We start from the raw sequence: 13,601 nt of genomic DNA, 5'->3' as shown, positions 1-13,601 counted from the left end.
AAATTTATGCAGCCACTGTGAAAAACACTATGGTGATTCCTCAAAAAATTAAAGATAGAATCACCCTATGGTTCAGCAATCCCCAAATTCAGATATGTTAGGGCTAGGTAGGTTCTCATAAATGTTTAACCCGTGACATCAGAGAAACTCGGGACAGAAGATAAGAAATATTAATTGAAGATGAGAAGAGTTGTTATCAAGTTAGATCTTCAAAAACCTAGATAGTTCAGTAGTTGACAAAGTTAAAGGAGGCTGAAGGGTATGAGGGCAAGAAGTATCTGATGAACCCTTGATCAGATTAAAAATGTCCTCAGTTCTTAGTTTTAAAAGAATGGTTATGATGACTGGTTTGAATTTTATAAAATGATTGTTTTCTGCATCTACTGAGATAATCATATAATTAAATTTTTTTTTACTCTAGGAATTATGTGTTGATGTTACAGATAAGAATGAATATAACTTTATTCTTCATACCATTCTTGCCTTACTTTGGCATCGGTTTTATTCCTGCCTCATAAAACGATTTGGAAATATTTTCCATTTTCCTATTCTCCCTAATATTTAGTTTGAGATACAAATTATTCTTTCTTTTGAAATTTGGAAGAATTTTCTGTAAATCTAGTTAGATCTGGTATTATTGATATCATGGGTTGATTTTCAGCTATGGATTCACATTGTTCAATGGTTAGTTTATTCATTTTTTTTCCTTCTTTAGTTTTGGTATTTGTTGTCTAAATTTTCAAATGTATTATATGTAAAATTGTATGTCATCTTTTTTATATATGTATTTTCTTTCCATTTTTTAACACTGAAGAAATTATTCATTCTTTTCTCTTTCTGATTCTTCAACAATTATATTATTTGCTTTTGTGGTTCTGAAGTTTCACTACATTGTGTCTTTGTGTGGATTGGTTCTTAATAATTCTCCTCTCTTGTTTTCCATCAATTTTGGGTAATTATAATTATTATCCTCTTAAATATTGACTTTAGCTTATAATCTGTTGTCTCTTTTTAGAAATTCTATTAGACATATGTTGCAATGTGCCATTTTTGTTTGAAAAAGTTTCTGCTACATTTTATCCATGATTTTTATTTTGGCTCTTTTATTCTCTAATATCTTCAATATTTAATACCATTGATTCTGAATAAATCTGATTCTTTTGATGTCATTTTTCTGTTCATATATATGTATATATATGTAACATAAAATCTATGTTGAACTGTCAGCTGAATGTTTTTCAGTTACCCTATAAGGTTTTGGAACTACAATGATAAACAAAACTGATATATGTTCTGTGTTCATGGAAGGTACAGATGCTGTAATTTTGTTGTTGTTGTTGCTAGATTTTCACCCACACCATGATGATTTCTTTAACATATATTCTAGATATAGATTTACTGGTTGAAAGAAAGTGTGAAACATGCTAAAATTTTAATACCATTGCCAAACTTTCATGCTGAGAGTGTACTTATTTATATACGATAGCCAATTTAAAGTACAAGAACCTACTCCCACAAAAATGTGTGTATCAAGTGCATGTGTGTATATATACATGCATATTGTCATGAAAGGTCTTTTTGGATTTTTTCCTTCTATATATTCTCAAACATCTATACCATTTTTAGAGTAAGGAAAAGGAAATCAATATTGAATCAATCATCCTGGCTACCTCTTAGCAGTTGACATGAATTTGTTGGCTAAAATGTGGCTTTTGGATTTCCTGGGGGTTCCATTAACCCATGTTATTTCTTTGATTCTTTACAACACAGATAATTTGTAGTTGATTAGAATCCATAACTTCTTTGTAAATCTTAACAGCTATTTCATTGATTTACTGGGTTGTGAAAAATCAAGACCAAAATCCTAGGTAATTCATTTTAGATGTATTCCCTGGCCATTTTTACCGTTTAAAAATATTTAAAATTGGCGCCACGCCGCGGGAAGATGGCGCAGGACGCCGGCGACATGGAAGATGGGCAGCTTTCCGACTCGGACTCCGACATGACGGTCGCACCGAGCGACCGGCCGCTGCAGGTGCCGAAAACACTAGGTGGGGACAGCACCGTGAGACCCTTCCAGGGTACTGCAACACCATGTGTACCGGTATCACATTATCGAACTGTTAAAAGCGTGGATTCAAGTGAAGAGAGTTTTTCTGATTCAGATGATGATAGCTCCCTTTGGAAGCGCAAGCGACAGAAGTGTTTTAACCCTCCTCCAAAGCCAGAGCCTTTTCAGTTTGGCCAGAGCAGCCAGAAACCTCTTGTTCCTGGAGGAAAGAAAGTTAACAATATATGGGGTGCTGTGCTACAAGAACAGAATCAAGATGCAGTGGCTACTGAACTTGGTATCTTGGGAATGGAGGGTACTATTGACAAAAGCAGACAATCTGAGACAATTATTTGCTTGCTAAGAAACTTAAGAGGGAATCTCAAGAACATACAAAAGAGTTAGACAAAGAGCTGGATGAATATATGCATGGTGGCAAAAAAATGGGATCAAAGGAAGAGGAAAATGGGCAAGGTCATCTCAAACGGAAACGACCTGTCAAAGACAGACTAGGGGACAGACTAGAAATGAACTATAAAGGCCGCTATGAGATCACAGAGGATGATGCGCAAGAGAAAGTGGCTGATGAAATTTCTTTCAGGTTGCAGGAACCAAAGAAAGATCTGATAGCACGAGTAGTGAGGATAATTGGGAACAAAAAGGCGATTGAACTTCTGATGGAAACTGCTGAAGTTGAACAAAATGGTGGCCTTTTTATAATGAATGGTAGTCGAAGAAGAACACCAGGTGGAGTTTTCCTGAATCTCCTGAAAAATACTCCTAGTATTAGCGAGGAACAAATTAAGGACATTTTCTACATTGAAAATCAAAAGGAGTATGAAAATAAAAAGGCTGCTAGAAAGCGGAGAACACAAGTGTTGGGAAAAAAGATGAAACAAGCTATTAAAAATCTAAATTTTCAAGAAGATGATGATACATCACGAGAAACTTTCGCGAGTGATACGAATGAGGCCCTGGCCTCTCTGGACGAGCCGCAGGAAGGCCACGGGGAGACAAAATTGGACCCAGAAGAAGCCATTGAAGTTGATCATTCTAATGATTTGGACATCTTTTAGTATATTTGGAGGAATAAGCCTTTCTAGAATTACCTTGTAATAAGCCATTTCTACTGAGATTGCTTTGTTTTACTTTGCACTGATAAACATAAAAATCTGGAGAGAAAGAACTGTTGTCTTGTTTAAAGTTGAATTTGTGGGGCGATGAATGTTATTGATAGAAATATTTCTCATGTCTTACAAAATACTTTATAATATAGCAGAGAATTTCATTTCTCAGTCTGTGCATGTGTTAGTTATTACTAGTTGATAATTATTTCTGTCCAGGTCATTATGACATGCCATTCAAAAATTTATTCTCTTTTTCTGATTAATCCTCGCAAGTGAATTATGATTGGTTTCAAAACATTCCATTAAAAGATCCTAATAAGACACATAAGTTGTTAAGATTACAGATGTGCTCAAATTTAGTTTTTCTGTGTTCTAATAAGAACTTTTAGGCAGTTTTAAGGACAGAGACTAAAAATTAAAATAGTTTTATACTGATGGCTCTTACCACTTATCCAGAAGTAAATTAACATTGGAAGCTTTTCAAAGAAGTTTTGGCTCTTAACTTTGTTTGTTACTTCTTTTTGATTATTCGATCATATACTAAATGTTGAATGTGATCCATACCTGTGCAATTACCATGGATGTTTAAAAACTTGACAGTGGTTGCCTGCCCAAGACTGTTTGTTTTACCTTATGTTAAGGAAGTTGGGTATTAAAAATGTTACATCTGCCAAAAAAAAAAAAAAAATTTAAAATTAAAAGTTTGATATTCTTCAGTATCATTTAAAGATGTTGTCAAGTAGCCAATCCCTATAAATGTGCCTGAACAACTAAATACAAATTTTATGTGATGGAAATAAAAAAGGCTAAGAAAAAAGTTTTATCAGACTACCTTTCTCTTGCAATACATTTCTTTTCTTTCTTTCAAGTAAGTTTTATTTAAATTCCAGTTAGTTAACATGCTGTGTATGTTAATATTAGTTTCAGGTGTAGAATTTAGTGACTCATCACTTTCATACAACACCCAGTGCTCATCACAAATGCCATCCTTACTCAGTTTAACTCTATAGTTAAGAGTCTGTATTATGGTTTGCCTCTGTCTCTCTCTTTTCCCCTATATACTTATATGTTTTGTTTCTTAAATTCCACATATGAATGAGATCATATGGTATTTGTCTTTCTCTGACTGATTTTGCTTAGCATAACAGTCTCTAATTGCATCCATGTTGTTGTAAATGGTGAGATTTCATTCTTTTTATGACAGAGTAGTATTCTTGTATATGTATTCCACATCTTCTTTATCCATTCACTTCTCAATGGATATCTGGGCTCTCTTGATAATTTAGCTATTTTTGATAATTCTGTTCTTTTTTTAAGATTTTTTTTATTCATGAGAGACAAAGAGAGAGAGGCAGAGACACAGGCAGAAGGAGAAGCAGGCTCCCTGCGGGGAGCCCGATGTGGGACTTGATCCCAGGGCCTTGGAATTACAACCCAAGTCAAAGGCAGACACTCAACCACCCAAGTGCCCCGATAATCCTGCTCTAAACATTGGGGTGCATATATCCCTCCAAATTAGTATTTTTTGTATACTGTGGGTAAATCCTAGTAGTACAATTGGTAGGTCATAGGGTAGTTCTATTTTTAACTTTTTGAGGAAACTCCTTACCCTTTTCCATAGTGACTACACTAGTTTGCACCCCATCAACAGTGTAGGAGGGTTCCCCTTTCTGCACACCCTTACCAACATCTGTTGTTTCCTGAGTTGATGATTTTAGACATTCTAAGTGGTGTGAACACATGTCTCATTGTAGTTTTGATTTGCATTTCCCTTCTACCCATTTTCTAACTGAATTATTTGTTTCTTTGGATGTTGAGTTTGAGAAATTCTTTATACATTTTGGATACTAGCCTCTTATCAGATACATCTTTTAGTTTTGTTTATTGTTTGTTTCACTGTTCAGAAGATTTTTATCTTGATGAAGTCCCAATAATCCATTTTTGTCTTTGTCTCCCCTTGCCTAAGGAGACATGTCTAGTAAGAAATTGCTTTGGCAGATGCCAGAGGTTGCTGTCTGTGTTCTCTAGAATTTTGATTATTTCCTATCTCACATTTCGCTTTTTCATCCATTTTGAATTTATTTTTGTGTATGGTGTAAGAAAGTGGTCCAGCTTCATTCTTCTAAATGTTGCTATATAGTGTTCCCAACACCTTTGTTGAAAAGACTTCTTTTCCATTGGATATTCTTTCCTGCTTTATTGAAAGATTAGCTGACCATACAGTTGTATGTCCATTTCTGGGGTTTCTATTCTGTTCCATTGATATATGTGTCTGTTTTTGTGCCAGTATCTTACTTGTTGATGACTGCAGCTTTGTAATATAACTCAAAGTCCAGAATTGTGATGCATGCTTCCAGCTTCCCTTTTCCTTTTCAAAAGCACTTTACTATTTGGAGTCTTTTGTGATTCCATGCAAATTTTAGGATTATTTGTTCTAGATCTGCGAAAAATGCTAGTGATATTCCCATAGGGATTACAATAAATGTATAGATTGCTGTGGGTAGTATAGACATTTTAGCAACAGTTGTTCTTCCAATCCATGAGCATGGAATGTTTTTGTTGTTGTTGTTTAGTTTTTTAAAAAGACTTATTTATTTTAGAGAGACAGTGAGGGGTGGAGGGCAGAGGAAGAGGGAGAGAGAGAATTTCAAACAGACTCCCTACTGAGTGCAGGTCCTGACATGAGGTTCAATCTCATGACCCTGAGATAATGACCTGAACTGAAACCAAGAGTCAGACACTTTGGGGATCAAGTCCTGCATCAGGCTCCCTTTGGGGAGCCTGCTTCTCCCTCTCTCTGTGTCTCTTTCTCTCTGTGTGTCTCTCATGAATAAATAAATAAAATCTTAAAAAAAAAAAAAAAAAACAGTCGGACACTTACCCAACCAGGCCATGGAGCATGGAATGTTTTTCCATTTCTTTGCGTCTTCTTCAACTTCTTTCATAAGTCTATTTTTCAACATACAATCTTTTGCCTCTTTGGTTAAGTTTATTCCTCGGTATCTTATGGTTTTGGTAATTGTAAATAGGATTAATTCCTTGATTTCTCTCTCTGCTGCTTCATTATTGGTGTATAGAAATGCAACAGATTTCTGTATGTTGATTTTTGTATCCTGTAACTTCACTGAATTTGTGTATCAATTTTAGAAATTTTTGCATGTGTGTGTGGAATCTTTGGGGTTTTTACATAGGGTGTTATGCTACTATCAATAAAGGGTAAAAGTTTGACTTCTTCCTTGTCAATTTGGATACCTTTTATTTCTTCTTGTTTCTGATTACTGAGTCTAGGACTTCCAGTACTACATTAAATAACAGTGGGTGCCTTCTGGTCCTGACCATAGAAGAAAAGTTCTGTTTTTCCACATTAAAGATGTTGTAGTCTGTGGAGTTTTCTGTGTATGTCCTTTATGATATTGAGGTATGTTCCCTCTGTTCCTACCTTCTTTGTCAAGAATAGATACTATACTTTGTCAAATGCTTCTTCTGCATCTATTGAGAGGATCATATGGTTCTTATCTTTTTATTAATATGGCATATCATGTTGATTGATTTGCAAATATTGAACCACCTTTGCAACCCAGGAATAAATCCCACTTGGTCATGGTGAATTATTCTTTTAATATACTGCTAGATTTTATTTGCTAGTATTTTGTTGAGAATTTTTGCATCCATGTTCATCAAGGATATTGACTTGTAGTTCTTTTTAGTAGGGTGTTTGTTTGGTTTTGGAAACAAGGTAATGTTGGCCTTGTAGAATGAGTTTGGAAGTTTTCCTTATGTTTCTATTTTTTGGAATAATTTGAGAAGAATAGGTATTAACTATTCTTTAAATGTTTGGTAGAATTCCCCTGGGAAGCCATCTGTCCCTGAACTGTTTTCGTTGGGAGATTTTTGATTACTGATTCAATTTATCTGCTATCAGTCTGTTCAAGTTTTCTATTTTTTTCCCTGCTTCAGTTTGGTATTTTATATGTTTCTAGTAGTTTATCCATTTTTTATAGATTGCACAGTTTGTCAGCATATAATTTTTCATAATATTCTCTTATAAGCATTTCTATTTCTACGGTGTTAGTTATGATTTCTCCTTTCTCATTCATTATTTCATTTATTTGAGTCCTTTTTCTTTTCTTCTCTAATGTTAGAAATGTGTTGCGTATCTCAAGAAGGAAGAAAAACCTGAAATATGCAACCTAACCTTTCATCTAAAGGGGCTGGAAAAATAACAACAAATGAAGCATAGAACCAAAAGAAGAAGGGAAATAATAAAGATTAGAGCAAAAATAAATGATATAGAAACAAACAAACAAACAAACAAAAAACAGCAGAACAGATCAATGAAGCCAGGAGCTGGTTCTTTGAAATAATTAATAAAATTGATAAACTCCTGACCAAATTTATTAAGAAGAAAAGAGAAAGGACTCAAATCCTATTTTCGTCAGTTGATAGAAGGAAAACATCAGGCTAACTACTCAAGAGAACTCATGAATTCTATATTAGTGGACTGTCATTGGGTGAACTACAGTGATTAAGAAACCCTCAAATGTTTGCAAGCTTAAAAACTGAAATTAGCTTGTTTTGGTCTCCCTAAATTATACTCTTTATGTCCCATACATAATATTATTTAAGTCTGATTAAATAATAAGCCCAATAGAAGTGCTAATGTCAGAAAATTCTGTGTATGGCTATTGACAGGAATGAGGTTTTTTTAAAAGCAATGAAGTTTTTCATTGTCAAATATCTTGAGAAGAGGTCATTTCTGCAGCAGAAAAATGAAAATCTAGAAGACAAGCCTCAGACATTAGTGAAAGAAAACCTCGTCCTCTCTCTGGATAGGAGGTAAGAACCATTCCAGAGTATGGAGATTCTTAGAGTGTTGTCCGTGGAAGGAGTGTCCGTGGAAGGAGAAGTGTTGAGCTTCCTCTGAGTATGTAAAGACAGCTCAGGGCAACACATTCATTTGTTTGTTTGTTTGAGTATAGTTGACACACAATGTTATATTAGTTTCAGGTATACAACATAGTGATTTGCAAGTTTATATGTTATGCTGTGCTCACCATAAGTGTAGCTACCATCTGCCACCATACAAGGCTATTCTTAAGTGAAACCATTACTTCATAGGTCCCTCCTTAGAGTAGTGGTCTCTGGTAGGTCCTAGTTAGTTTGAAGAGAGAAAGGTAGAACAGTTGGGAACTTGGATGAATGTATTGTTCTTATGAAGTCAATTCTATACAGAAATGAGCAATGTGATATCTTATAATTATCTCATAGGAGTACATTGTGAAACAAATTTATAAAAGATTTGTATCAGAAAATAGAGGACTATGGAATCCATATTTTCTGGAATTGCATATACTTTAGAATATTCCAGACAGAATGTCTCCAGATGTTTGCTGATCATTTCAGCATCTTGCTCTTTAATTTCCAAATTGTCTAACTTTGAAACTACAGAGGATAATATAGGTCCCTAAAGAACTACAAAAAAACATAGAAATGAGACAAACAAAATTAGTAAGGATGTTCCAAAGAAATTACCAAAATCAGTGGCTTTCAAATATTTTTCTCATTGTGATACACTATTAAAATCCATTTGATATCACAACACAGACATACTTACATATACATCTGTACTTACCTGCAGTATGTATTCTGTACTCACATATTTTCTTTCATTTCTTTTCTACTTCATTTAAAATTTGTTTAGGATCCATTAAGTTGCTGTAATCACCACTTGTGGGTCACAGTCTGCTGTTTGGAAACCACTTAGTTCTACTAACGAAAAAAAAATCTGTTACACACACACACACACACACACACACACCAAGAGCTATTTTAGATATCTGGGTATCTATAAAATATTAAGGGGGCATGTAGAACGGGAAAACATTCAAAAGTGTTCTGACTTGCCTGCACAATGGGAAATTGATTTAACATTAAACTTTTTGTGAATACCTCAGAATAATACAGGATTCTCTGCCTAGTTTCCTCTGATTACATGGAGTGAGTTTGGTCATACAGAAATGCCAAGGAGAAGGGCTTGTTTTTCAAGAATGAGTGATTGAGGTTAATCATTCATTCTTGAAAAAAGAGTGATTGGGGAAAAATATATGTTTTTCAAGAATGAGTGATTGAGGTTAATCATTCATTCTTGAAAAAAGAGTGATTGGGGAAAATATATATATATATATATAAACACTTGGCCCTGTGGAAATAGTTGAGTTCCCTAAAGGACACAGAGGGAGAAAGTTAACTTCAGGATATTCACCAGCTCAGAAGGGTCAGAAATTATGGGTAGCTATGAGAAGGGTATGCATCATTTAAAAACAAAAACAAACAAAAACATTAAACCGGGATGCAAGCTCTAAGAGTAGCAAAAAGAAAATGAGAGAAAAAAGAGAGGAGAGAGAGAAGAGAAAGACAGAAGAGAGAAAAAAAAAGGGGAGAGAGAAGGAAGAGGAAAGAAATGAGCAGACAAAATGCATATTTACATGGGGCTTTGCAGAAAAAAATATATATTTTTAATGGGACTCTTTGTGAAGTGGGAAGTGATTGGAAATATATTTTGAGTAGCTGAAGACAAAAATTCCCTGAGTGTAATAATAGTTTCACTTTTTTTCTAACTAACAGCCTACTAAATAGTTCCTGAGAAAGTGATGTACAGGATATTTGGAGCTCTAGAATTAAAAGGATAGTAATAGTTTCAAATGTGTTCAGATTAGAGCATCCAAAAGAATGAAAACTCTAGAATGAACATTCTATGAGGAACCTCAAAGAACCTGAATGCATTCAATTTAGAGAAGCAAATGCTAAAGGGAGAGAAAGTATGGATCTACAAATATGAGTTGTTTTGTGTTGAAAAGGAGAACACATTTTTGTGGTTTGACTGAATCTCACATAAATCAAAGGACATGATTCTTCATAGAGATGAAGATTTAAGATTTCTAATACCATCTCCAAATTTAGGACCCTGATTCTAGGTTTTGCTGGAGAAAACCTACAAGATGCAAGACCAATATAAATTGTGGCTTCCCCATAAATTTGCCTGCTAAAGGTTGACTCTATTAAAGAAGACAAACATGCAGGATGTTTCAGAACTATCATCTATTTAAAAATGTTCAAAGAAGTTTCAGCTGTTATGTCAGCAAGATGAACTGGTATAGCCTCCAGTACTATCCTGCCTTGTATTCTGAAACTATGCTTGGAATGAGTAGAAAGGCAGTTGGAAATGTCTATTATCAACATAGCAAAAAGGCAAATAGTTCTTTTTTTTTTTTAACAGGCAAATAGTTCTTGAAGGTTGATTTTGTTTGTCCCTTATCTATCATCCAATTTTGAGATATTAAAAGTAATACGTTTATCTTCTAAAACAAAAGTGACCTACAAATAAAACATATTTTCAGAATAACTTGAAATTATTTCATTATCTGTCATGGCTTTTCAAATAAAGTATGTCAACAATTTTGAAAATAAATTTGAACTCAACATGAGCCCTGGTTCAAAAAGGTACAACATTAAGTCAGGAGACCCGTGTTAGCTTGACTACAAACCAGTCAATGCTAAGTTCATTATTTAACACCTGGGTTAAACATACTATAATGTTAACTATATATTTATGTTGTTGATCAGGTAACTTTATGGTTTTTTAGTAACTAAAAATCAAAGAAAGTGGAAATAAACCTTAAAAGAAGTATTTTTGAATTTACCTCCTATCATTTTATAAGCCACAAAGCCTTCTTTTTAATGCCTAAGATACAGCACTGAAGTTGAGTTTCTCTGAAAATCACGTGAACGCTCCAGGTTATAAATTTAGCAGGAATTTGACAGAGCAGCTTAGCATTTTACATAGTCATGGGTGTGTAATCATTTGTTTGCCAAATCATTCATGCTAAGATCTGGGGGAAAAAAGCATCAACTTCACTGAATATTTTAGTGAATGTAGTTGAGTATTTTGGGGGTAAACTTGCAGACAGAAACATGCCCTCTACATAAACATCAATTATAATTAACTAATAGAAATGAAATTTTATTCTTTTTACTTTATAAAAAATAGAATATTAGGCATATGATACCTAAACTAATAAATGGTTTTTCTTTTTAAGAATAATAATATAAGCAAAGATGATTGTGAGTGGAATTTAAAATCAGTCACCTATGACTTATGTTAACTTTGAGAGGGGCTTATTTGCTAGCTAACTCTATTACTAAGAATATCAGGATGAACTTGTTAAAGTATTTAAGAATTTTTTTAAGATTTTATTTATTTATTCACGAGAGACACAGAGAGAGAGAGAGAGAGAGAGGCAGAGACACAGGTAGAGGGAGAAGCAGGCAGGCGCTAAACCACTGAGTCACCCAGGGATCCCAAAGAATTCATTTTTGATGAATAGGTGGACTCTGACAAACTCAGTAAATTTCTGATTAACACAGTTAAATTTGTAGAAATATTAAATTCATTTTTTAGCAACATTCACATTTTTGGAAATTAAGACACAACACAAGAAAATACTACTGTAATATATTTATAGTTTGTCTTCAGATGATAAATTCTATGAGGCTGGGAACTTGTACATAATGTTCATCATTGAATGATTTGGGTCTAGGTAGGAAAGTAATAAATCCTAAATAATTGCCTATTGAGTGAAGAGATGAAAATCTGTTAGAATTATTTTTTCTCTCTTTTAGAATTTAAAGCAAAGGCAAACAACAACAATCCAAAAGAAACAACTATGTGTTAGATAGGGACTAATCTTTAAATTTGTTGAGAATGAGACACCATCAAATCCTTAAATTTTGAAGAAAATGTTTATTACAGCATTGTTAGGCTATAACTTTTTGTGATAGGAATATGGCCTTTAATTAATAGAGATATTTTTCATGGACCAAAAGTACAGTGTAGCGTGATATGTAAGGAAGGTATCTAATTTTGAATCAGTCTTATCCAGCTTCAAATACCCACTTGCTCATTACTTCTATAATCTTGGACATATTATATAACATTTATAAGCCTAAGTTCTTTCATTCTCTCATCTATAAATTGAAAAAGGATGTCTACCTCATAGATGGTTGAGAAGATATTAAGGTATGTATGTTATTATGTATATATACATTTTATATTATGTTTATTATACATATGTATATGTATATTACATAATGTATGCATACTATATGTATATTTATTATGTGTATTATTTATATATAATGAATATATGAAATTTTATATATGCATATATATACAAATTATATATGCATAATGTATAACATATGTGAATACAGTAATTAGACATAGTAAACCATAGATGGTAACTATGGTTGATGTAATAATTCACCTTACTATTGTAATGTAAAATTGCAACTTACTATTACACTTATTGGAAATTTTATCAAAAATTTTAAAATTAAAATTATTTTTCTGTTTTAGTACTTTGAGTTCTAAAACTCCCAGCTAACAAAAAATTCAGCGAATTTTCTGGTAAATTGAATTATCTGGGTTACTTCAATATTTTCCTAATTAAGTGACAAAACAATGATTAGTTTATGTAAAGGGGTCAGTATAAGAAGGAAATTATGTTTGAGATATTAGATGCTATAAATAGAAAATTATTTAGAAACAAAAATTTGTAATCTCTGAAACTATGTCAATGAAAAAATACAAATTTATCCATAATTCATAATATATACATTCTTATGAAAGTGAATAACTCTGTTAGGGTGAAAGGCTCTAAGGCTTTTGAGTGATGAGGCCTTAGAATTCTAAATGAAGATAACAGTATCTGCCTTTTCTTTCAGTGAATGTATATATAGATGTAAAAGTATATATAAATTGAGATTGACATAGCAATTAGGACAATGCTTGGCACATCTTTGACAACAATAATAATGAGTTTGATAATAAGGCACTTCACAAACATGTTTAGCCAATTAAGGCTTAAAAAGTTAGCAGAATATCCAGAGGAGAAGTAATTATAAATACCATAGGGAAATAAGTACTACATTCAGAATATATCATTGATTATATTAATTTATCTTAAGGGACTTTTTAAAATTTCAAGCTGATGATATCTGTTTCTCTGGAAGGATGGGAGTTTGATCTTAACATTTCAACTGCATCAACATAAATGGATTTCATGGAGTACTAATGCAGGAGTGATTTTTTCCTGCTTTCTTTCCTTTTCTGTTACTTTGTGTATTTTCTTTATGAAATACTAATGATTATGTGAACTCATGTCATTATGATTTCTCTTCTGATTAAACATGTGGAGAACAGCATGGAAGCATACTCATATAATGCACAATTGTCATTATTTACATGATATGGGTTCTCATGCCCTGATGGGATTTAAAGAAAGCCACTTTGCCATTATGATTATATCTTATTTTTAATGCTTTGGGTCTTACTTAATGTAAAAACTGACAGGAAGCAAAGTATG

The 13,601-nt window shown here is 33.2% G+C and overlaps 1 pseudogene; it reads left to right on the top strand.

Annotated features, from left to right (window-relative positions):
- The first annotated feature begins 1,933 nt into the window (after nt 1–1,933).
- LOC144312699 (phosphorylated adapter RNA export protein pseudogene) lies at nt 1,934–3,665 on the top strand (annotated as a pseudogene).
- The last annotated feature ends 9,936 nt before the right edge of the window (nt 3,666–13,601 follow it).

The sequence above is a fragment of the Canis aureus genome, chromosome 4, assembly GCF_053574225.1.
Source record: "Canis aureus isolate CA01 chromosome 4, VMU_Caureus_v.1.0, whole genome shotgun sequence".
Lineage (NCBI taxonomy): Eukaryota > Metazoa > Chordata > Mammalia > Carnivora > Canidae > Canis > Canis aureus.
Note: the sequence above shows the minus strand (reverse complement) of the source record. Positions and strands in the feature narration are given on the sequence as shown.